Source organism: Danio rerio, chromosome 23 (assembly GCF_049306965.1).
Source record: "Danio rerio strain Tuebingen ecotype United States chromosome 23, GRCz12tu, whole genome shotgun sequence".
In the NCBI taxonomy this organism is placed as follows: Eukaryota; Metazoa; Chordata; class Actinopteri; order Cypriniformes; family Danionidae; genus Danio; species Danio rerio.
Genome location: NC_133198.1, coordinates 11572159 through 11579591, shown reverse-complemented (window position 1 = coordinate 11579591; position 7433 = coordinate 11572159).

Below are 7433 nucleotides of genomic sequence, written 5' to 3'. Positions count from 1 at the left end.
GATTTTGTACAAATTTTTTATTTTTTATTCATTCATTCATTTTCTTGTCGGCTTAGTCCCTTTATTACTCCAGGGTCGCCAAAGCAGAATGAACCAGCCACAACCCATCTATGGGAAACATCCACACACACACACACACACACATTCACACACACACTGTTGCACTACTGACAATTTAGCCTACCCAATTCACCTCTACCGCATGTCTTAGGTCTGTGGGGGAAACCGGAGCACCCAAAGGAAACCCACGCGAACGCAGGGAGAACATGCAAACTCTACACAGAAACGCCAACTAAGCCGAAGCTCGATCCAGCGACCCAGTAACCTTCTTGCTTAGAGGCGACTACCTACTGCGCCACTGCTTCGCCCTTTTTATTTTTTTTATTTATTGATTTTTTATGATTTTTTCTGAAAGGTTTTGAGATATTGAGCTTTAACCTTATAATTCTAAGGTGACGATTAATTAATTAATTAATTAATTTATTTATTTGTTTATTTATATATATATATATATTTTTTTTTTCGCTCTCAGATAATTGTATTTTCAACTTGTTTAGAGGGTAGGGGTGGGAATAATATTTGTTTAAATTTCTCTGTAAAATTAATTTGTTACATCCGTGAAAGATTAATAAACATTGGTAATCATAATAATAACAATAATAATAATAATATTAATAATAATAATAATAATAATACTGATGAAGAAGTTCTGATCTTCCAGTTTGCTTCTGTTCTTCGGTTAAGGAAAAATGCTAGAATTTTTGATTATTTGAAGTTTCAATGCACTGTTAACCCTTACTGTAGATTATGCAGTAAATAACTGTAAAATAGCCAGTGTTTTGCTGTATTAAAAGGAAACAGTATTTTACTGTAAAAGGAGCAGGATTTGTATGAAATTTTGTAGTGCAAAGAATAAATTACAGTAATTTACTTTATGTACCCATTACAGATAGTTACTGTGATAATAAATGGTAAATTACAGCTCAACCATTATTACCCCATGTACTGCTTTATGTTGCTATATATATATATATATATATATATATATATATATATATATATATATATATATATATATATATATATATGTATATATGTATATATATATATGTATATATATATATATATATATATATATATATATATATATATATATATATATATATATATACTGTTCAGTTTTGGTATGTGTATGGTCAGTATTGAGGAGAAAGTGAGACAATGCATTGATGATAAGCTAAATTTCACTGCAGCCATCTCTGCGTTTTCTTTGGTTCCTTTTATGTTTTTAACATTGAGTATCAGGAGTCAACCAATGTCAATGTCACAGAGCTAATTAAAAGGTAAAGATATCGACGAGATGCATTTAAAGGCAAAAATATTCACACAGAGCAACCAAATTATCACAATCATTTTTATAACTTTGTTTACTTTTCTATAATTAATTTAATTTGCCTAGTTTAGCCAATAGTTAAGCTTTTAAATTGCACTTTAAGCTGAATATTAGTATTTTGCTAATTAACTAGTAAAAATGTGTTATTTAAAAAATATGTTAAACAGCACGTACATACATTTTCGCAGAGACTCAATAAATTTGTTTGGAAAACTTCAAATGAAGTTGGTAAAAATGACATTAACAGTATAGTATAAAGACTTTCCTAAATAAATGTATTAATCAGGTTATTTGTTTTTTATTATTATTATTACTACAGGTTTGGAACAACATGAGGATCAGATTATTTATTTATTTTTTATTTTTTTGCTTTGGATGACGTTTGTATATTGTTTGTATATTATTGTTTTTATTCAATGATATGTGCATGATTGTGATAAATGTAGGCAATTCCTTTGAAAATATGCTATGTACCAGGGATGTCAAACTCCTGGAGGGCCGCAGCCCAGCAGAATTTAGTTCCAGCCCTGCTTCAACACACTACCTTTAGATTTAGTTTGATCAGGTGTGTTTAATTAGTATAACTGCACTGTTACTCTGTAGATTGTGCAGTAAATAACTGCAAAATAGCCAGTGTTTTGCTGTGATAAAAGAAAACATTATTTATTAACACATTATTTTACTGTGAAAGGAGTAGACTTATGAAATTGTGTAGTGCAAAGAATTAATTCCAATAAATTCTCTGATGGTTTATGTTGCTATTTATAGAGACGTGCATTTTAAAGGCAGAAAATAATGATTTAGGCATCACCATACACTCCCACAGGCTGTCTGTCTTATTCTAAACACAAAGGTGTTAGAAATAGTTTTCAGAAAATGCTGGCCCTTTAAGGGAGCCAGGTGTTTGATTTGTTTACTGCTGAGTGCCCTCTATTCTCTGTCCATCAATTCAGATGTAGAGTCTGATATGTTTTAGGCTTTAAATAAGAATCTATAATGAGTAAGTAAAATGTGTTCAAATGTTTTTGAGGGTTTCTAAAATAAGGCTGTGTTTTAAGTTATATTGCTGTTATCTTGAACTGTGTACTTGAAAGCTACATTGTTAGCTAGTTAGCCTCTCCTCATATAACTTCTTACATTACTTTTGTTTAAGTATTTATTGGATATTGCATACTGCCATAATGTACAGATGCTAACAGTTGTATGTATCTTTCTGGCAACTAAGTCAAAATTAAATTCCGTCATCTCAGTAAGGTAACTTGTGCACATTGTCACAGGGAATCACAAAAACATGATACACATAGCCATCCACACACAAAAGCTCCACTGTCCGGTCCCAGGTTGTGAGTTTGTTGCTAAGTATTTTTCAGAGCAGTGTTTCCACCTATGAATTAATATTAGAAACAATAATAAAGTTTGTTGTCATGAGATAATTATAACAATAAAAGATTGGATGCTTTGGTTTTTCGGTGTTGCCAACTTTATTTTTTATAATTACTTTAAACTTTTTATTGAGATTTAACACGGTTTTTAATTATTTAAAATTTTAAACTTTAAAATAATTATGTTGTGTTTTTTGCTGTTCATTTGCTGATCTACCTTCCTGCAGATTTTAGTTGCTATTCATTTCAAACACACTTAAACCAATTAATTAGGACCTGAACACCACTTGATAATTACAGGCAGGTGTGTTTGATATGGGTAGCAACTGAAATCTGCAGGAAGGTAGATATCCAGGAACAGGATTGAGCACCACTGCTGTATACCATGGGGGTCAAACTCCAAGTTCCTGGAGAACTGCAGGGCAGCAGAGTTTAGTACCCACCCTGCTTCAACATTACCTGTAGATTTCTAACAAGCCTTAATTAGTTTGATCAGGTGTGTTTAATTAGAGTTACAGCTTAAAGTCCCGGTCACACTGCACTTTTCACCCTATAGACTTCCATTCATACGCATGTGAGTACTGCAGACCTGGAATGATAGCTCATGCGACAAATTTCATAATTCGCAGCATTGGAAAGTTCAAGCTTGGAGAACGCTGACATGCGAAATCACATCATGTGATTGCTTGATACCAATCAAAGATCAGAACATGACCTCTCTGGCTTGCTTTTTCAATCTCTAATTATTTTGTTTAATTCCACTACTCGCTTTGTTCAATTCCACTTCGCAGTGCAGTATGACAGAATTTTGCATGCTCAAATGTTAGTGTGACCGCAGCCTTACTGTGCAGACCTGTAATATGCAAGACAATATTTATATCTGCTGATTTCTTAATTTTGTTATACTTTTTCTGTTATTTATTTGTTTCGTGCCAAAACAATAAAATAAATTTGTCTGAAAAATTTTATGCCTTCTATTTTTAAATAACAGCTAAGAATACTGATTAATTTTAGTAACACTACAATAACTATATATGACATACTATTAATGTGTATGCAGTATAATGCTGTGATTTGTAACACTACAATACAGTAATTAACTGTACACAGTTTCCAGTTAGTTACCACTGCTGCTCTATTACAGTAATTAACTGGCAACACTGTATCGGTTCAGTTACCCTGTATCGGTTCAGTTACAGTAGAACACTGGCAGCACTGTTGCCAGCCACTCACTGTAATGGTTCAGTTACAGTAGAACACTGGCAACACTGTTGCCAGCCACTCACTGTAATGGTTCAGTTACAGTAATTAACTGGCAACACTGTTGCCAGTTACTTACTGTAACCAAACTTTAACTGTGAGTGGCTGGCAACAGTGTTGCCAGTGTTCTACTGTAAAAAACCCTGGTAAGGTCTAACAGTGTGGTGGAACTTCCAAAAGTTTCCCAAAGAAAAATATCTAAAAATGTTATACTCTTGGATTGAAAGTTGTCACAGGTGTTTTATGAGATTGAATGAAAATGCTAGCACTTGTCCATCATACTTGCTGGTGCAGCAGACAACAACTGGTCAATCTTGTGTGTGTGTGTGTGTGTGTGTGTGTGTGTGTGTGTGTGTGTGTGTGTGTGTGTGTGCGCGTGCGCGAGCGTGTGTGCATACGCACGCGCGTGCGTGCGTGCGTGCATGTGTGTGTATAGAGGGACTCAGATCGACTTGCTCATGAGATGATGATAATATTTTTATTGTGTTTTATGTAAACATTTCTGTATATATATTCACTGTACATGCAGCAGCATTTAATTAATGTAAATTCCAGAGCAGTGGACCAATTAGAGAAGCTCAGAGGCCCAACAAGGGGTGCATGCTACTGTTTATGGTAGAAAATTTGCATGACAACAGCAACATGGCAGAACTATTTCTAAGTTTTTTCATTGCTATGGTGCTTTCTGCCTAATTCTATTGATCGGCACATCTGGACTGGCCTTATCCATCTTAGGAGTGCATTAACCGAACCATGACCGACCTAACATGACAGTTTTGTACAAATACATGTACTGGGGCTGCACGATATTGGAAAAATCCAAAAGTGCGATATTATTTTTTATTCTGCGATTATATATTGTGATATGAATACAATTTCACTCGATGTGTTGAATAGAAAGTATTAAGTATAATTTTAGATTGATTAGGATGATTCTGCGGGGGAGTGCATGTGCATACAATATAAGAAACAATCTACAAGCAGATAATTTCAATAAAAAGATATGCTAATTGTAAAAACAGCATTTTATTTTTTTTTTTTTTTTGAGGAGTAGAAATGTATACAGGTACACAGTAATTGAATAATCAAATGTAAGTTGTACTGCATAGTCTTCATTTTATAAACAATTCAATATAATTTATCATTATTCATTTGTCAAAATTAAAAACAGTAGATTTTCTTTGGCCTGAATCCAGTCACAGGCATCAAAAAACACTTGTGAAAATATACAACAAATCCAGATTCAACACTGGATATGCTCGCAATGTGACTGTTGCAAATGTTCACATTGTGATATCGATGCTGAAACGATATATTGTGCAGCCCTAACATGCCCTATTACACTCCTACAGTGGGGACAGAAAGTATTCAGACTCCCTTAATTATTTCACTCTTTTTTATATTATAGCCATTCCCTAAAATTATTTCAAGTTAATTTTCCCCTCATTAACTTACACGCAGCGCCCCACATTGACAGAAAACACACAACCTTTTTGGGAAAGAGGCAATTTTTCACACCTGGATTTGAGGAATTTTCTGCCATTTCTCCTTGCAGATCCTCTCCAGTTTTGTCAGGTTGGATGATAAAGTTGGTGGACAGCCAATTTTAGGTCTCTCCAGAGATGATCAATTGGGTTTAGGTCAGGGCTTTGGCTGGTCAATTCAAAATAAGTTGTATGTATGTTCCACATCCATCCTGACTTTTTTTTTTTTTTTACATCCTGCTCTCCATCTGAATTTTGTGCCACTAGAATCAAACAAGCTTTAAGGTCACACTTTACAATAAGGTTCATTAGGTAATCTTAATTAATGCATTTACTAACATGAACAAACAATGAACAATACATTTACTGTATTTGTTCATGTTGGTTAACGTTAGTTAATGAAAATACAGTAGTTCATTGTTAGTTCATGTTAACTCATGGTGCATTAACTAATGTTAACAAGCATGGACTTGGATGTTAATAATGTATTAGTAAATGTTCAATTATGATTAATAAATGCTGTACATGTGTTTATTCGTGATTAGATCATGTTAGTAAATGCATTAACTAATGAACCTTATTGTAAAGTGTTACCAGCTATAAAAATGTCTTCAATAATAAAAATCTGGAAATTCTAGCAAAAATCAATGTTGCCAACAAACTTTTAAAGGGCATCTATGGTGAAAACTCTACTTTTCAAGCTGTTTGGACAGAAATATATTAGATATCGTAGATATAGTGTATAGGCGGTCATATTGGGGTGATATAAACACACCGAGTCCTTTGTTGTGCAGACTGACCGCAACTCGACATAGGAGTGCGGTCCCCCTGCTCACCAAATTGACAGCTGCGTATTAACATGTCCTGGTAGTCATGTGTATAATCAGATCAACAAGAGAAGACGAGTGCAATACAACCGGGAATAAAAGGTCTAATCAGTTCGCTAGGATCATCAATTTTCATCAGATGTGATCAAGAGTAAGTTTCACAAGTTTAAAATGTTTTAAAACAGTGCACGTGTGTAATGAATTACAGCAATTTACTTCAAAATTATTTAAACAGCACAGCCGCGTGTCAGAACAATGATGAAAGAAGACACTTCAATCCCGGTTAGTGGAAGTTAAATCAGGTTTATTTTGTACATTAACATAACAGATACCCATACAGCAGTGGAGATTATCCTTTGTCCTGTCACATATGCATGCAAAAAAAGTGCAAAGCCAATCGCGCTTGCTGTTTGTATGTGTGTATCATGTTCGTGCTGGGTACGTGTGTGTGTGTGTGTGTGCGCGTGAACTTTGTAACGATATTGACGTTGTAACTTAACACAGCAAATGCATCAAATAATCATGGGTAAAGTTCTTACTGTAGTATTTTCACAAACGCTACAAGAGATCTGCTTCCTTTTTGTCTGTTTGTTGTCTGACGCAGCCGAAGGAGGAGATTAAGGCACACAGAAAGGTGTGTAGAAACGGTGGGTGGAAAGGACTAGCCTTAAAGGCAAAGAACAGCAAAACCGCCACCCAGTGCAAAAATGTATAAAACAGAATCTTATAAAAGGTATAATAAAAAATCTGATGGATGTTTTGAGCTGAAATTTTACAGACACATTCTGGAGACACAAATGATTCATAACAAATCTGGAAAAAGAGGTAACCTTTTAAGACTTGAGCTGTGGGTTTAACTAATCAAACAATTAGATGGAAGAAAAAAAAACAGAGCAAAGTAAACACAAAGCAGGACAGACGTGACAAAAGTGAACCAGTTTGTATTATTTTGCAATCTCAGAATTGCCAAACATGGCAAAATCAGCTATGGGATGTATACTTAAAGCTAGCTTGGTAAAAACATGATCTTAAAGAACATGAACAACGGTGCACCATCAATTTTCCACCCAGTTCATTGGCTCTTGAC